General features: G+C 49.6%; 1 long non-coding RNA gene across 1 annotated transcript in view; it reads left to right on the top strand.

Moving 5' to 3' along the window:
* Positions 1-11,668: 11,668 nt before the first annotated feature.
* The window catches only part of LOC142246089 (uncharacterized), a 60,137-nt gene continuing 52,662 nt past the window's right edge, over positions 11,669-19,143 (top strand). Inside the window, exon 1 of the long non-coding RNA XR_012724866.1 lies at positions 11,669-11,881. This is a non-coding gene — a long non-coding RNA (uncharacterized LOC142246089). The remainder of the gene's footprint in view (positions 11,882-19,143) is intronic.

Genomic DNA, 19,143 nt, shown 5'->3' with positions numbered 1-19,143 from the left:
TTTTAAATAAACTCCCCTTTCTAATCTTAAAACATTATTTAATTTGTTTTTAAGCTCTGGTAATGTTGGTGGTAGAGGATCTAACCAATGGTATGCCAGTATCTTCCTTGCTTGATACAGGATACGGGCTATTCCCAGGGCTGTTGGGGAGTCCGGGTCTACTCCTCCCTCCCACAGACTCAACAAACATAGACGAGGCGACGGTTGTATTGTGATATGATATATTTGGTCTATGAGTCCCAGGGTTTGTTTCCTGAAATCACTAATATGTCCACACTCCCACATAACATGCATCAAATGGACATCATCCTGTCCACACCTAACACATTGGGAATTTGATCTAAGTCCCATCCTAAATAGTAGACTGGGAGTTTTATATACCCTGTGGATAAGATATATTTGAGACAGCCTTTGGCACTCAGAGACCGCCAGCTTAGAGACCTGTTCTAGAATGTCGGACCACTGGTCTTCTGTCAAGGGGCCAACGTCCCATTCCCATTTGCTTTTAACAATCAATGGGTGCACTTCCAAATGGGCAGGTAGTAATTTTTTGTATAATTCTGAGATAAGACCTTTAGAGGATTCAGATGTAAGTAACATATGTAATGTTTGATTATGTGTCACTGTCACCGGGTTTGTCCTCCTCTGTCTGTTCAGTGCGTGTCTCAGCTGTAAGTATTGATAAAAGAAGACATGCGGGAGGTGAAACTCCGTTCTCAATTGTTCAAAGCTCTTAAGAGTACTATTTTGTAGTATTTGTGACACTAAATGAATCCCTTTGTCTTCCCATCCCCTGAACCCCACTAATTTTTTAATTTCTGGCAAGTCCGGATTCTGCCACAGTGGCCAGAACTCCGTAGGCCCATTTATCCCCAAAAGAGACTTACCCCTGTCCCATACCCTGAATATCATAGCTAACGTGGGATATCGTGCCCCATTTATCTGTCTTTGTCCCATATCCAACCGGCAGCTTGGATATTTCCATACCGATCTCTCTCTCACTATATCACCACTGGTATCATATGCTCCTTCTTTGCCCCAACCCCTAAGATGTTGCATCTGGGAGGCTACATAATATATATATGGGTTTGGTACCGCCAATCCTCCTTCCTCCTTTCCCCCCTGTAGCACTTCCAATCGAATCCTAGCCTGTTTTTTCTTCCAGATGAGTTCCCGGAATAGTATATTAATTTTGGCAAAAAATTCCCTACATATCCACACTGGAGAGTTATGTATAAGGTATAATAGTTGTGGCATCATTACCATTTTTATTAAGTTAGATCTACCAATATTTGATAACGGCAAGCGGCACCAGGTATGTACCTTTGCTCTAAACCGCTGCAACAGGGGTTCCAGATTCAGAGCCCGGAAATCCTTCGGAATCTGGCTAATAGTTACTCCCAAATATTTAAATTCTAGGACCACAAGAACTGCGATCTGCAAGTCTGAGAAATCCATCGGGAGGGGGTCTAACGGGATTAAAGCCGACTTGGACCAGTTCATTCGAAGGCCAGACCTCCGCCCAAATTCTCGAATGATATCCATTGCCGGCTAAATCGAGGAATGTACCCTGTCTAGATATAAGAGTAGGTCATCTGCGTATAATGATATCTTCTGCTCCATTACTCCACACCTAAATCCCACTACCTCCCTGGACTTTTGTATTGCCACTGCCAACGGCTCCACTGCAGTAGCAAATTGCAAGGGCGAAAGCGGGCACCCCTGTCTAGTACCTCTTCTAAGAGGAAAAGACTCAGAGACCCTGCCATTAACCCTAACCTTCGCCACCGGTGAGTCGTATAGCAGCTTCACCCAAGTTATAAATCTATGTCCAAAACCCATTTTCCGAAGTACAGCCCACAAATACCCCCATTCTAGGCTATCGAACGCCTTAGCGGCGTCCAAGGACAAAGTTGCTCTTTCCCCTGGCTTCTCAGAACTATGTTGAATCACCAAATATTATTTTCTGAGGTTCATAGATGTGGCTCTACATGGAATAAATCCTGTTTGATCAGTCTGTACAATAGATGAGATAACTCGGGACTAGAGTTGAGCGCGGTTCGTGGTTCGCGGTTCTCCAGTTCGCGGTTCGAGTGATTTTGGGGGTGTTCTAGATCGAACTAGAACTCAAGCTTTTTGCGAAAAGTTAGGCAGCTCGAGTTACGTTCGAGAACGGTTCTATCAGCAAAAGCGTGGCTTTTTACAGCTACAGTGTGCAGGGAGCCATCGCTGGCAGCCTGCGGTAAGCTGGTAACCAAGATAAATATTGGGTATCCAAGCAAAGTGCTTGGCTCCACCCACCTGGCACTCTGCACCACATTACCCCGCTTGGCTCCACCCAACTGGCACTCCGCACACATTACCCTGCTTGGCTCCACCCACCAGGCACTCCGCACACATTACCCCACTTAGCTCCACCCACCTGGCACTCTGCACACATTACCCCGCTTGGCTCCACCCAACTGGCACTCCGCACACATTACCCCGCTTGGCTCCACCCACCTGGCACTCTGCACACATTACCCCACTTGGCTCCACCCACCTGGCACTCCCCACACATTACCCCGCTTAGCTCCACCCACTTCGCTCTCCGCACACATTACCCCACTTAGCTCCACCCACCTCGCACTCGGCACACATGGCCCCGCACGGCTTACCTGCGGTGATGAAGTCCCGCCCTCTCGACCTCAGCGCTGTCACTGTCCTCCTTGGCTGCCGCTTGTCACATCTCCTCCTCTCGCAGCCGACCCGAGACTGTGACTAGCGGTGACGTCACAGGCTCCCACGATACTTGGCTGTGATGGCGGCGGTCACTGAAGTCAGTGACAGCTCTGCTGTCAGCAGTGCAGGAGATCGTCACCGCAGGTAATGTACCTCGCTCCTGACAGCAGCACTTGTCATGCCCTGCAGTGACCTGGGCTGACCTATTGATGTTAGCTCAGGTCACTGCATTGCTCTCCCAGCCAATGGGGAAACTTCTGTTCTTCATTGACTGGGACATTGACTATGGTATGGATCGTCATGGGAACCCCTTGGATTACAGCAGACCTGGATTTGTTTTTCTTTCTAATAAATTGGTGAAAGAGGGAATGCTTTGGGGAGTGTTTTTTCAAATAAAAATGTGTTTGTCGTCTGTTTTTTTTTTATTACTGACTGGGTTGGTGATGTCGGGTATTTGATAGACGCCTGACCTCACGAACCCCAGGGCTTGATGCCAGGTGACATTACACATCTGGTATTAACCCCATATATTACCCCGTTTGCCACCACACCAGGGCACGGGATGAGCTGGGGCGAAGCACCAGGATTGGCGCATCTAATGGATGCGCCACTTCTGGGGCGGCCTGCTATTTTTAGGCTGGGGAGAGTCCAATAACCATGTACCTCCCTAGTCTGAGAATATCAGACGCCAGCTGTCCGCTTTACCTTGGCTGGTAATCCAATTTTGGGGGGACCCCCACGTGTTTTTTTTTTAAATTATTTATTTAATTTAAAATAACAGCGTGGGATGCCCTCAGTTTAGGATTACCAGCCAAGCTGAAGCTGCGAGCTGTGGTCTGCAGGCTGCAGCCGTCTGCTTTACCCTAGCTGGCTACAAAAATAGGGGGAACCCCACGTCATTTTTTTTAAATTTTTTTTTTTTTTTTGGTAAATACAAGGCTAAGCACCCCTTAGTGCTACATGAAAGGCACCAAAGGGTGCAAAATTACAAAATGCAGGAGAGAGGGACATGATGTGTCTTTCTGCCATTATAATGACAGAAAAGACTGATATGAAGTGTACAAGCACAAGAAAATCACCAGAGCGCTCTACGCTGTGAAAAGCAGTAGAAAATGGCACTGGAGTGAACATGTGACCGCCTCATGTAGGTTGAAGCTATGGATCCTGGGTAAATTTCTGTATTTTCCCTCCTTCAGTTTTTTTGCAGTGCACAAAAAAAAAACGGAAGGTGCACGGATGACAAACGGATGACATACGGACCGTATACGGAACGGAAATGGATGCCACATGGATGCACCCGTGGAAAAAGGACCGTTTTTTGCGGACCGCAAAAACGGATCGGTCGTGTGAATGTATCCTTATTCTGATATGCCGTTTATAAACAGCAGGCAGAAATAAGTGAATAGCGCCCCCCAGCGTCAGAAAATCTCCGGGGTTTCATGGGGTAGCTGAAACCCTGGAGATCATGATTGAGGCCGGTTTTTCCGGTCCCCGCTCTTGTGATCACTGGTATACATCGTATACCGATGATCAGGTTACAATAAATGACAGCGCCGGTAAAAAATTATTTATCTCCCATCTGGCATAAACAAACATGTCAGATGGGAGATAAATCTCCTCTATGGTCCCCTCTGGTCCCCCAGTGTCGCCAAAGTGCCCCCCTCCCGGAAATCCAAGATGGCCACGCTCACAGCAGCACGCCGGCAGCATTCACCCTACTCCTCTGATTTCTGTCGCATGTGCCATGACACATGCGACAGAAAACTCCTCCCCAGGCCCTGCCAGGTCACCCCCTATAACCCCACCAGTGTTCCCCGGTGTCCCACGGTACCTGTGCAGCGTTGATCCCCCGTGGCCCCCTGCTTCACAATAGACGAGCCGCATGCACAGAGCGGCTGTCAGCTCAGCTTCCTGTCTTTAGTCACAGTGAGTGGCAGTAGCCATGCATCTGTAAGCTACTGCAATGCCCTGCTCCTGAGGTAAGGAACATAGTTGATCAGGAGAGCTATACTACATTTCCAAATGGAGGTATTTGATTTTATAGTTGTCCTGCTGAACGACTACCAAACATGAGAGTCCGTTATATGCCACAAGTAAACACATCTAAATAGCGAGCTCTGTTGTTTAGTATTCATTCAGCTGAATAACTGGACTTAAAGGGGTATTCCATCTCCAAGATCCAATCCCCAATATATAGTAGGTGGATTAGCAATAATATCAGCAAATACCAATATTTGGAAATGTAGAATAGTTATCCTGATTAGGCATGCCCTTACCTCATGAGCAGGGCATTGCAGCTTTGGTAGCAACACTTACAACATGGACTCTGCTGCTCTGGACCCGGGGAGAGTGGGTGCAGATTCATTTCACCCACACTCCTCAAATGGAGGGTCTGCACTCCTAGAGAATGGGGGATACGTTCCCTGAGCGTGTCCCCCCATATTCTAGATGGTCCAGAGTCATCGTGGGACCCCCTTATTTTTTTTCCTTACAATAAATTGGTGAAAGAGGGAATGTTTTGGGGACTGTTTTTTCAAATACATTTTTTGTCTATTTTTTTGTTAGTACTGACAGTTTGTGATGTCGGGTATCTGATAGACGCCATGACATCACAAACTGCTGGGCTTGATGTCAGGTGACCTTACAGCTAGTATCAACCCCATTTATTACCCCGTTTGCCACCGCACCAGGGCACGGGATGAGCTAGGGTGAAGCACCAGGATTGGCGTATCTAGTGGATGCGCCACTTCTGGGGCGCCTGCGGCCTGCCATTTTTAGGCTGTGAAGTGCCAATAACTATTGACCTTCCCACCCTGAGAATACCAGACCACAGCTGTCCGCTTTACCTTGGCTGGTGATCCAATTTGGGGGGGACCCTACTATTTTTGTAATTATTATTATTTCTAAAATAATTATAAAAATGAGCCTGGGGTGACCTACACATTTGGATCCCCAACCACAGTAAAGCTGCCAGCTGTGGTTTTCAGGCTACAGCAGTGTGCTTTTAGCTGGCTATCAAAAATGGGGGGACCCCACGTCATTTTTTTAAACTATTTTTTTAAATAAAAAAAATTAATGGGCTTCCCTGTATTTTGATTGCCAGCCAAGGTAACGCCAGGCAGATGGGGGTGGCAACCCGTAGCTGTCTGCTTTATCTGCGCTGAGAATCAAAAATACTGCGGAGCGCTACGTCATTTTTTTTAATGATTTATTTTTACAGCACTATCATGTCAGGCAATCAAAATACAGGGAAGCCCATTTTTTTTAGTTATTTAAATAAATAATAAAAAAAAATATATATATGGGCTCTCGCTGCATTTTTTGTATTGCTAGATGAGGGTAATCCAAGCAGCTACTGGCTGCTAACCCCCACTGCTTGGTGTTACCTTCACTGGCAATGGAAAATCCAGGGAAGCATTTTTTATTTTTTTTCCCAAAAAACTAAAAAAAAAAAAAATGACATGAGCTTTGCCATATTTTTGTATTCTAGCCAGGTACAGCAGGCAGGTACGGCTGCCCCCAACCCCCAGCTGCCTATTTGTACCCGGCTGGGAACTAAAAATATAGGGAAGCCCTTTTTTTAATTATTTCATGAATTTCATGAAATAATTAAAAAAAAACCGACGTGAGCTTCACCCCATTTTTGTGTCCAGCCAGGTACAACTAGGCAGCTGGGGATTGGAATCCGCAGCACAGGTTAGCCCGACGTTTCTAGGCGCCTCTGCTGCGAATTGCAGTCTGCAGCTGCCCCAGAAAATGGCGCTCTCATAGAAGCGCCATCATCTGGCGCTGTATCCAACTCTTCCAGCAGCCCTGAAGCCGGGTGGCTTGCAGGGTAATAATGGGTTAATACTAGCTTTGTTTTACTAGCTAGTATTAAGCCAGAGATTCTTAATGTCAGGCACGTTTGACCTGGCCATTAAGAATCTCCAATAAAGGGTTAAAAAAAAGACACCACACAGAGAAAAAATACTTTAATAGAAATAAATACACAGACACATTAGAGACTCCATGTGTATTACTCCCTCTCACCCCTCCACGATCCATGGTCTTCTGTCTTCTTTCTCCTTCAGCCCATGCAGCTCTGCTACATGAGCAGCACAGTATGGGAGAAAGACGCTGCTGCCCCGTGCAGAAATCACTCAGTGAGAGTGACCACAGGCTTCTGGCTGTTAGCGGTGACTTCACAGCCGGGATGCCATAGCAACGGTGCTCTGATCACGTGATTCCCGGTGCCACTATTCACTGGCTGTGACAGCCAGTCCTTGCATGTAGGCTGACTCTGTAAAGAGCGCCCCATGCAGGAACGGGGATTCGTCCGTGTGCTAGAGCATCTCGCAAGTACATGGAGATACACAAACGATCACCGCGTACTGGAGAGATGCAGTGACAGGACCTAGGACAAGACATGACGTCTAGCCATGTGACCAGTTTGTAGCCAATGAGATAATAGACACGTGACTTGTCACATGGCTATTTTGATGTCACGATAGGTCCTGCATCACTGCTGGTTACTGTGAAGAAGAGAGTGCAGGGCGCATCGCGGGCACCGGTAAGTGTTATGGCAATGTTTATTAACTGTATGTGTACATTTATAATGTGTTTTTATGTGTTTGTGATTGCCTCCCATTGTTTCCTATGTGGTTCGAGTGGTTCGCCGAACCGGTTCGCCGAACTCGAACGGGGCCTCCGTCCGGCGAACCAAGCTCGAGCCGAATCGCGACTGGTTCGCTCATCTCTACTCGGGACATCCTATTGGCAAGCACCTTGGCCAGTAATTTAACATCTGTTGGTAGTAGAGAGATTGGGTGATACGAGTCCGGGATCTCTGGATCTTTTCCGGGTTTTAATATTAAGACTATTAAAGCTTCCCTCATAGAGGGCGGGAGGACCTTCTGCCTTTCAGCCTCTTCAAATACTTTCAGTAGTCTAGGTAGCAGTAAGGGTGCATAAGTTTTATAAAACTCACCAGGCAGGCCATCCGTTCCCGGAGCTTTTTCGTTTTGTGTCTGGCCAAGAGCTTCCTCCAATTCTTCCAACAGGATGTCTCGATCCAACAAATCCCTTTCGTCGTCGGCTAGTGTGGGGAGAGAGAGAGCATCCAAATATTGCTCAATCTCAGCCTCCGTGAGGTCACAGTCTGATGTGTATAGTCGCATATAATACCTCTTTATCTCCTTCACTATATCCTCACTTTCCGTTACAAGGTCACCCGACTCCGTCTTTAGCCTATTTATATATGAAGATCCTTTCTGCGCCCTAATGACTGTGGCTAGTAGGTGCCCTACTCCCTCCCTTTATTTGCTGCCGCCGTCGTCATGAGATTTTCTTTGAGTGATGTTTGTGCCTTCTCTAGAGTGTTTTTTGTTTCCTCTTTCGGGTTGAGCACCACCGCAGCCTCCGCAACAGATACTTCCTGAATTAGACTCTGGGTGTAGCGTCTGTTTTGGTTTTTTCGTATGCATATTTCTCTAATATAGATGCCCCTTATTACGGCTTTCATAGAGTCCCAGACTATATGTGATGGTGCAGAGCACTCATTAAGTTGAAAATATTCTAAAATAGTATCATGTAAAGATCCCCCTATGAGCTGAATCCAGACGGGATTAAGTTTCCAGATAGGCCTAGACAAGGTGAGGGGGTTTCCCCATGAAAGTGTAACATGGAGTGGTGAGTGATCAGATACGCTTCTAGGTAGATAGACCACCGTTTGTACATATGAGGTCATAAGTGTGTTCCCAATAGCCATGTCAATCTGTGACATAGTGTTGTGGGAGCTAGAGTAGCAGGAAAACTGTTTGGATGTGGGGTTTTGGACACGCCAAAGGTCTACCAAACCCAACTCTGTCAGCATTCTAGCAAATGAAGTTGGGGCAGCGTCCTCTGATATGTTCCCCAAATGTAGCTTATCTAATAAGGATGTAAATATGTGTTAAAATTCCCTATCAGATGAGTAAAAAGCTGTGGAGAAGAAGCGCAATAGGGTTTTACCCCAATAACACACGGGGTAGAGACAGGGAGCCGTACTACTCACCAAGTGAAGTTGTGAAAGTCACAACTACTATGCAGGCATAGAAAGTTTTGATCAAGGCAGCAGCAACCCAGACTGCAGATAACAGAGAACAATAGAGGAAAATAGGGTTTTTTTTGAGCCGCGCCAATGATCACTTCTCAGGTATTCAGATTAATGGATCTTTATTTTGCACAGGTCTACGCGTTTCTGGAGTCTCAGCTCCCTTCCTCAGGACCATCAGGCATAAGAACACATCAGATCTACCATAATGGAGACTAACACAGTATAAATACATTTGATGACATCACAAGACCGCCCCTGACAAAAAAAAAAAAGGCGGGAAAGGGTGCATTGCAGTGAAGCATGATGCAATACAAGTAACTTCATGAAGGATGTGAAAAATAAAATCAATTATAGTGGCGATAACACATATCTCAGATCGTGAAATAATGAAATTACTCAAAACATAAAAACACCAAAAATAACAGATCTATGTGTGATCATGATTATCTCTCAAAAAATATACATATGTATGTATGTGCAGGGAGGACATATGAAATGAACCTAGAACTCACTTAGACATGTCAGTGCTGGAAAACCCGGGAATGTAGGATAGATCAGTGAGAGCATGAGACCACGCATCCAACAAGGCAATTACTGTTTCCAGGTGATGGAAGAAAAGAAACAGTCAAAATGCCCTGAATCCGTGAAAAAAAAAAATATAAAAAAAAAATATATAAGAGAAAAAAAACCATAGCCTAGGTTCCAGATGGAAAAAAGTCAAGGATCAAGGAATCGCTTAGGAACATGATGTAGTGAGTGAGTTCAAGAAAGTTCAGGAGCGTGGGGAAAAAAAAAAAAAACAAAAAAAACAAAACAAACCTTCCACATGCGCAAAAATCAAGTGCCAGAACCAGAAGGTGAAATGTGTGCAGGACCGTGAGAAGAAAAATTACAGCGCTAGCGCTGAGAGCCAGGGGATAGCATTTGAATTAGAGTGAATGGAGTAAGACATGTAGCAAAACAACAATAAATGTGCACTAATCAGACCTGAATAGACTAGATCATGTATAATAGCCAGAGGAAATGTATATATATAGAGAGGACACCTAAAGAAAGAGCAAGGAAAATCCCCTATCAGAAGAGTCGGCGCAGGGGGGAAGGAGTCTAAAACAGACAAGATTCTTTTTACTGGTTCGACTGAGTACGGTGGAGGGATGTATACCGCAACCAAAATAAATTGCATGCCATACAGCGTGCAAAGTAAACAAACAAATCTGCCCCCAGGGTCAACCACTGATTTTGTACATGAGAACGGGATGGATTTGTGCACCAACACACTGACACCCCATGCATGGGTTGAGTATGTGGAATGATATTCATGTGTGATCCATCCCTTCCTCAGCCAATGAACATTATCTCTCACCATGTGGGTCTCAGATAAACATAGAATAGCCGGGAGAAACTTTTGCAAATGAGTAAATATAGCACACCTCTTATTCGCATCCCTGAGCCCCCTAACATTCCACGCTACAATATTAAGTGATCTCGCCATCAGGTTAAAAAATAATAAACCGGAGCATACTCCATTCCTGGGGGAGAGAGGCAATCTCCACCAATTCCTGTTAGCATTAGCTTGAGCGACATGACTGAGGTACACCACACCCCCCATATTAATTACAAAATACAACAATAAAACGAAAAAAACAAGGAGGGAAATAGAGCCCTGCACACCAGTGTACAGTGCCCCCGCCCTCAACAACAAGTGTAACTTGCACATTTCTCTCAGATAGAGAGAATCAGGGCTAGAAAACTTGCCCAGAGTCCATGCAGGGAGAATTGTCCACAGCTTGTTCCCGTATCGAGTGTCCACAGTGAACCGGTCATCTCCCGCCCTGGATCCAAAATGAAATGATCAGTAGTAATTATACCAGCATAGCATCTCAGACAATAAGAAACAGCAGCACCTGGCGGTAGAAAGGGTGATCTTCAAGTATCCTTCCTCCTCATGGACCTCTCATTAATATCCAGCCAAGACAGCGCCGCCCCTGCTGTATCAAAAAAGTGAGTTTCTCCATTCATCGCAATTCGCAGTCTAGCAGGATACATCATGGAGTATGGCACTTGTAAGCCGCGCAGGCGTTTTTTAATCTCAATAAATTGCGCCCTTTTACGTTGTATCTCCATCGAAAAATCAGGGAAAATAGAGATTTTCCTCCCATTAATAGCAAGTTTCTTAATATCTCTGGATTTGCGCAGAATGGCATCCCTGTCTTTAAAATGCACAAGTTTGAGCAAGATAGGAAGTGGGGGTGCTCCTGGCTGGGGGGCACGTGTAGGGACCCTGTGCGCTCTCTCAATAGTAATGAATGGGCATAGAACATCTTTGCCAAAGGTATGCATTAGCCATTTTTCAAAAAAACCCAGGGAGTCATTCCCCTCTGCCCTCTCTGGGACCCCCACCAGGCGCAGATTACTTCTACGGAAGCGGTTCTCTAAGTCGTCCACCTTGTTCAACAGTGTTGTGATATTTTGCGTGACTTTTCCCAGCTCCCGTATCATTGGTGGCAATTTATCCTCTGCTGCACTCATACGTTCCTCCAGCTCTCCCACTCTGGCAGTCACCCCCTGCAGCTCATGTTTGATACAGGCTATATCCCGAGTGACAGTTCCCATTTGGTTACTTAGAGTGGCCAGTGTGGTATTGCAAGTGTTAAGTGCTGCCAGGATTTCTCTTAGTGTGGGTTCAGCAGGAAGAGTCTCTGGTTGTTTCACATCTCCCCCTACCCTACCCTCTATCACAGGCCCCAGTGTCTGCATTTGCTGGGCTGCTAAGCACACAGAGTTCAAGTTACTCACGGCCCCCTCCCTGGGTGCACGATCTTCCAGCTCCAAGGTGTGATCAGCGCTTCCCTGAGACTTTGCACCGGAGGACAGATCATTAGCAAAAGGCACCCTAGCATTATGTTGCAGCCTGCTCGCGGCTCCCGCTGCTCCAATACAGGACAACGTGGTTTTGGCCGGTGCCATCCTGGCTGCTGCAGGGACACGCTCCAACGCTTCCTTATCTTTCTTGCTGACATGAATCGGCATGGTGCGAGGATCCTCCGCTTCCCAGATGCCCAGGGGGATATTGCAGCTGTCCAGGTCAGTTATGGCCGTTAACAGGGCCGGTAATCAGGATTTTTGATCGGATCTAGGAAAGAGCTCTCCTGTGCTGCTTCCTCCCTACATGAGGTCCAGGCCACGCCCCCCGGAGGCATACAGATCTGGTGAGGGGGCTAGGGGGCATAAAGATCTGGTGAGGGGGCTGGGGGGCATACAGATCTGGTGTGGGGGCTGGGGGGCATACAAATCTGGTGTGGGGGCTGGGGGGCATACAAATCTGGTGTGGGGGCTGGGGGGCATACAAATCTGGTGAGGGGGCCATACAGATCTGGTGAGGGGGCTGGGGGGCATATAGCTCTGGTGAGGACGGGGCTGGGCCATACAGCTCTGGGTAGGTGGGGTCACATACAGCGTTCCTTGGTGCTGCAGGTCCTCTTCCTGCAGTCTCTTCATCTGTGGACAGAGCTCAGCATGTCGGCGGTAGCTCCGCCCACAGATGCACGTCCGTACACAAGCAGCCCAGCAGTGAGCAGTGCACGCTGAGCTGCAGGTGCTGAGATTGGTGATAAACTACTTGTGCCAGCCGCTGTGCATGTTGTAGGCTGACTCACACTGTAAGCTGCTGGGCTCCATGCATTGTATGTAGCAGCAGTGTCAGAGCTGGTGGGCAGCAGCAGTACAACTAACAGTGGCAGAGCAGTGGGAAGAACTCTGACAGGTATCTAATTAGGTCCCTGTCGGGGTCAAATAGGAGGAGTAAGTTGGTAGACATGGGGGTCTTAGCAATCCCCCAGCACCTGCAATCTCATCGCTGGGAAGCCATTGAGTATAAAGATAGCCTTCTCCTGGCTAACCACCTAGATGCGGAATTGAGCATATGAGGGGTTAAGCTGCCAGGAGCTCTACATAGATACTACCGTATTTATCGGACTACAAGACGCACCGGACCATAAGACGCACCCTGGTTTTGGAGGAGGAAAATAGGAAAATAACATTTTTAAGTAAAAGAATGTGGTCATGATACACTGTTATGGGACAAAGATCTGCAAAAACAAACCGGCGTGCGGTTCCCCCAATTTTGATAACCAGCCAAGATAAAGTCTCACAGCTTGTGGCTGGTATTCTCAGGCTGGGGAGACTCACATTATTGGGAGCCCCCCCAAGCCTACAAATATCAGCCAGCAGCCGCCCAGAATTGCCGCATCCATTAGATACGACAGTCCCCAGCTCATCCCGATTGCCCTGATGCGGTGGCAATCGGGGTAATAAGGAGTTAATGGCAGCAGCCCATAGCTGCCACTAAGTCCTAGCTTAGTGATGGCAGGCGTCTATGAGACACCCTCTCACCACTAAGCTGTAAGTGAAAGTAAATAAACACAAACACATAAAAATCCTTTATTTGAAATAAAAGACAAAAAAACACCCTCTTTTACCACTTTATTAACCCCTAAAACACCCAGGTCCGATGTAATCCACACAATGTCCCACAACGCATCCATCTCTGCTACATCTGACAATCACAGAGAGCAGCCATAGAACACAACCGCTCTCTGTGAGGGTCAGGCTGCAAGTGAAGTGAGCCGCCGGGATCAGCTTTGACTCCGGCTGTCACCACACATCACCTGACTGAAGTCACCGCGGATCTCGCGCTCACTTCAGCCGCGGCCGGATTTGCGGTAACAACTGGAGGACTCCCGCTGCATACTCACCTCTCCTCACTCCACACAGCATCGCTCGCTTCCTGTCTGTGTGCCAGCTGACCTGTGTGGAGCCTTGTGTACAGATGTACAGAGATGACGTCATCGCTGTGCTAACCGCTCTCTACACAGATCAGCTGGCACACAAACAGGAGGACACCGCGATGCTAAGGGGAACAGTGAGTATACCGTACTTATTCACTGCCCCCCGCGCTTATAATGATGCACGGGGAGCAGTGAATACAGCCGCACATGATCACTCCAGGCTGTAGTTGCCAGGGGTGATCATGCGGGCCGGCTCTTTAGTATGCGCGCATCCCCCACCCATCTTCCTGCCCACCTGTCAGCGCCGGCTTCAGGGCTGAGAGATGATGGGTGGGATGATGGGCATGCAAATCAAATGAGCGAGCCCACGTGGTCAGGGTAGCGCTGCTACAGCCTGCTCCTGCTTCTGATGACCCGCCTCACCACCACCACCGCACCTGCCTTCACCCGCTCCACCACCACAACACCGCAGGCATCGGACTATAAGACGCACCCCCCCACTTTACCCAAAAATTTTGGGGAAAAAAGTGCGTCTTGTAGTCCGAAACATACGGTATATTTTCTCTAAAGATGCATGTGAGGTTCTTAGCACACAACGTAATCAAATTGTGTGAGCCCATCTGCCAACGTCAAGGCGACCTCTTCAGATGGGTCCCTACACTAACTTATCACTAAATTACTGACTAACTGTGTTACGGGGGGACTGGCAGATTAGGACCAGGGGTATATATCCCAATCGCCAGTCGGGGCCCACCGTGCTCCAGATGGTAATGGAGCTGCTGGCACCCTGTGGGTTAGGCGGAGACTATAGAGCTGGATGGCTCTGAGATAACCCAGGAACTCTGGGAACCGGTCACGTGTGTTGGGACACGTCAGACCGGACGACAACCGATTAGCGTTTTGGTGCACCTAGCGCTACACCAACCACGTGTGCAGGAAACACGTCAGGCTGGGTGGTAACCAGGTAGCGTTGACCGGAAGACCGCCACGAAAGCGCCCTGTCGGCCACGTGTGTAGGACACGTCAGGCCGAGCGGTCCTCCGATTAGCGTTTCTGGCCACCTCTCGACTGGCCACGTGTGTGTAGGACACGTCAGGCCAGATGGGTACACCAGTAGCATTGACCGGGAAGCCGAGGAGGATAAGGAACACCCTGTTAACTCCACAGAGGTTCTGGGGTACGCTGTCCGTGCGCGTAGGGGGCACAACCGGACAGGTGGCGCAGCAGGTGCGTTGTCCGTGTGATTAGGGGGCACAATCGGACAGGTGGCGCATCAGGTGCGTTGTCCGTGTGCGTAGGAGGCACAATCGGACAGGTGGCGCAGCAGGTGCGTTGTCCGTGTGCGTAGGGGGCACAATCGGACAGGAAGCACAGCAGCCGCAGCCCAGTTAACGCCACTGGGCTGCTATAGCAAGACTGGAATGGCAGGAGGGAAGCACGGCGCCTGACCCTGATGTGCCGAGCCACGAATCTTGGCGTGACAGGCACCGTTCGCCTAACCCTACCTACCGCTTCCCAACATAGGCTTATGCCGCAATGAGGCTCTAACATGGAGGTGTGCTCTGACTGAGCAAAAGTGAAGAGTGCGCACCTCCATGTTGTCTCCAGCCCCTTTTATAACCTGGGTCCGCCCCAAACCCAGGGTGGAACCACCAAGGTCCAATAGCAGAGTGCCATGTCATCAGTGACGTCACATGCGACCTATCCGGAACCGCCACGTCATTGATGACCTCATGGCAGCCACGCCCCAAACACTTCACCAGTCATCGTCTGACGACCAATACTGAGGTGCCAGATCATAGGGGCGGGCCTCTGCGAGCCAGTCCGGAGTTGCCACGTCATCAGGACACCTGACACTCTCTGCCCTATCAGGACCTGCCACCTCACGGACATGCTCAGTGAGGTCCTTACCGGACCTAGCCTCTGGTGCACTAAGTGCCTGAGCATGCCCAGTAGCCTGAGCAACAGGCTCAGAAAGCAGACTATCAGTTGGAGCATGCTCAGTAGGCACATCCCAGAACTTAGACACAGCACGAAGTCCAAGTACCTGTGCAAAGAGGCTGTTAGGGTTAATTGTGGGAGCATGCTCAGTAGCCTGAACTGAGGACTTAGTCTCAGACATAACACAATCAGGCTGAGCATGCTCACTAGGCAAAACACCGGGCTTAAACTCTGGCTGGGGTAAATCAGCGCACGCATGCGCACTAGCCGCCTCTCCACACTTAGACGTGGTGGAAGGAACAGCCAACTGGACGACCCGAGGCACGGCCAAGAACGGCAGCCGGCGCCTGGGTGCAACAGGAACCGCAGCAGGCTGCTTGCGGCTATGGCGGCGTCGGTTCGTAACAGTACCCCCCCTCTAGCGGCCCTCCCACTCGAATGGTCTATAGTCGCCACAGATACCACTGAGCGACGGGCGGAAGATGGAGACATGCAGTGGGAGCTACAAGACTCGCTCCACTGCGTAATCACCCCAGACGACCAGTCGATATGTGGGGAATGTTGATTCAACCAAGGAATACCCAGCAGAATATCATCTGCACCCTTAGGGAGAACGAGAAATGAAATGGTCTCTCTATGCCCAGATGACATGGCAAGGGTAATGGGCACTGTCCGCTGGTGAATTACCTTGGGCAACAAGGACCCATCCAATACACGGACTCTCACTGGCCTTGGCATTTGCACCAGTGGGATGGCATGCCGCCGGGCAAAAGAGGAGGAGATGAAACTATCCCCAGCACCTGTGTCCACACTTGCCCTTGTGGACCATGTTGACCCCTTAAAGGAAATTGACGCGGGAAATGTCACCCTAATGGATGACGCAGAGTCCAGTCTACCTTCAGCTATGGTCACCAATCGCGGTCGCTTACCCTGACGCTTTGGGCAATGGTTGGCATAATGACCATACTGCCCACAAGCGAAACAGGAAATGCCCTTGCGACTCGAAGACCTAGCAACACCAACCCTAGCGATGTCCATAGGAACAGAGATGTCCTCTAAGGGAGGTGCAGTAGGAGAGACCACTACAGTGGCTGAACGACCCTCTGACCTGCGCTCCAGCTGACGTTCGGAGGTCCGCAGGTCAATGCGGGTAGCCAGAGTCATGAGGCCCTCAAGGGTAGTTGGTACCTCACGCGACGCTAATGCGTCCTTCACGTGCGAGGCTAATCCCCTCCAGAACAGTGGAATGAGAGTCCTCTCTGACCACTCCAGTTCTGCAGCAAGTGTCCTGAAACTCACAGCATATTGACTTGAGGAGGTACGCCCCTGCTCCAAAGTCAGTAGCTGTAGGGCCGAGTCGTGAGTGACCTGAGGCCCCAGGAACACTTGTCGCAAGGACTCCAAAAACTCCTTAGAGTCCTGTACTACGGGGTCATTCCTCTCCCACAATGGTGTAGCCCACTCCAGTGCTCTATCAGAGAGCAAGGAGATGATAAACCCCACCTTCGACCTCTCTGTAGGAAACCGTGCAGCCAACAGCTCTAGATGGACTGAGCACTGGTTCACGAATCCCCTACATGCCTTGCTGTTCCCCGTAAACTTGTTGGGCAGCGAGAGGTGAGGGAGGGTTGGAGTAGGCTTGGTGACTGACACCATTGCAGCCGCTTGAGCCACCACATCATCCATATCAGCAGCAAGAGCAGACTTCTCCAGAGACCTCACTCTGGCATCAAGCTGCAGCATGAACTGACGTAGCTGCTCCATCTCCGCCATGCCAGCCAGAACCTGGCGCAGTCTTACTGTTACGGGGGGACTGGCAGATTAGGACCAGGGGTATATATCCCAATCGCCAGTCGGGGCCCACCGTGCTCCAGATGGTAATGGAGCTGCTGGCACCCTGTGGGTTAGGCGGAGACTATAGAGCTGGATGGCTCTGAGATAACCCAGGAACTCTGGGAACCGGTCACGTGTGTTGGGACACGTCAGACCGGACGACAACCGATTAGCGTTTTGGTGCACCTAGCGCTACACCAACCACGTGTGCAGGAAACACGTCAGGCTGGGTGGTAACCAGGTAGCGTTGACCGGAAGACCGCCACGAAAGCGCCCTGTCGGCCACGTGTGTAGGACACGTCAGGCCGAGCGGTCCTCCGATTAGCGTTTCTGGCCACCTCTCGACTGGCCACGTGTGTGTAGGACACGTCAGGCCAGATGGGTACACCAGTAGCGTTGACCGGGAAGCCGAGGAGGATAAGGAACACCCTGTTAACTCCACAGGGGTCCTGGGGTACGCTGTCCGTGCGCGTAGGGGGCACAACCGGACAGGTGGCGCAGCAGGTGCGTTGTCCGTGTGCGTAGGGGGCACAATCGGACAGGTGGCGCATCAGGTGCGTTGTCCGTGTGCGTAGGAGGCACAATCGGACAGGTGGCGCAGCAGGTGCGTTGTCCGTGTGCGTAGGGGGCACAATCGGACAGGAAGCACAGCAGCCGCAGCCCAGTTAACGCCACTGGGCTGCTATAGCAAGACTGGAATGGCAGGAGGGAAGCACGGCGCCTGACCCTGATGTGCCGAGCCACGAATCTTGGCGTGACAGGCACCGTTCGCCTAACCCTACCTACCGCTTCCCAACATAGGCTTATGCCGCAATGAGGCTCTAACATGGAGGTGTGCTCTGACTGAGCAAAAGTGAAGACTGCGCACCTCCATGTTGTCTCCAGCCCCTTTTATAACCTGGGTCCGCCCCAAACCCAGGGTGGAACCACCAAGGTCCAATAGCAGAGTGCCATGTCATCAGTGACGTCACATGCGACCTATCCGGAACCGCCACGTCATTGATGACCTCATGGCAGCCACGCCCCAAACACTTCACCAGTCATCGTCTGACGACCAATACTGAGGTGCCAGATCATAGGGGCGGGCCTCTGCGAGCCTGTCCGGAGTTGCCACGTCATCAGGACACCTGACACTCTCTGCCCTATCAGGGCCTGCCACCTCACGGACATGCTCAGTGAGGTCCTTACCGGACCTAGCCTCTGGTGCACTAAGTGCCTGAGCATGCCCAGTAGCCTGAGCAACAGGCTCAGAAAGCAGACTATCAGTTGCTCAGTAGGCACATCCCAGAACTTAGACACAGCACGAAGTCCAAGTACCTGTGCAAAGAGGCTGTTAGGGTTAATTGTGGGAGCATGCTCAGTAGCCTGAACTGAGGACTTAGTCTCAGACATAACACAATCAGGCTGAGCATGCTCACTAGGCAAAACACCGGGCTTAAACTCTGGCTGGGGTAAATCAGCGCACGCATGCGCACTAGCCGCCTCTCCACACTTAGACGTGGTGGAAGGAACAGCCAACTGGACGACCCGAGGCACGGCCAAGAACGGCAGCCGGCGCCTGGGTGCAACAGGAACCGCAGCAGGCTGCTTGCAGCTATGGCGGCGTCGGTTCGTAACAAACTGGGACTAAGTCACATCTGATATTATAACTATCATTTTTACTGTTACTGCACTACTACTTTTTTAAATGTCCATCTGTTATTTTCTTTATTTTTTATCATTTTTCTTACCTTTGTTCAAATTGTTGTATTAAAAAATCCTAATAAATTATGCCTAATGGTTTTT

This window comes from Anomaloglossus baeobatrachus, chromosome 7 (genome assembly GCF_048569485.1).
Source record: "Anomaloglossus baeobatrachus isolate aAnoBae1 chromosome 7, aAnoBae1.hap1, whole genome shotgun sequence".
Taxonomy (NCBI): domain Eukaryota; kingdom Metazoa; phylum Chordata; class Amphibia; order Anura; family Aromobatidae; genus Anomaloglossus; species Anomaloglossus baeobatrachus.
Note: the sequence above shows the minus strand (reverse complement) of the source record. Positions and strands in the feature narration are given on the sequence as shown.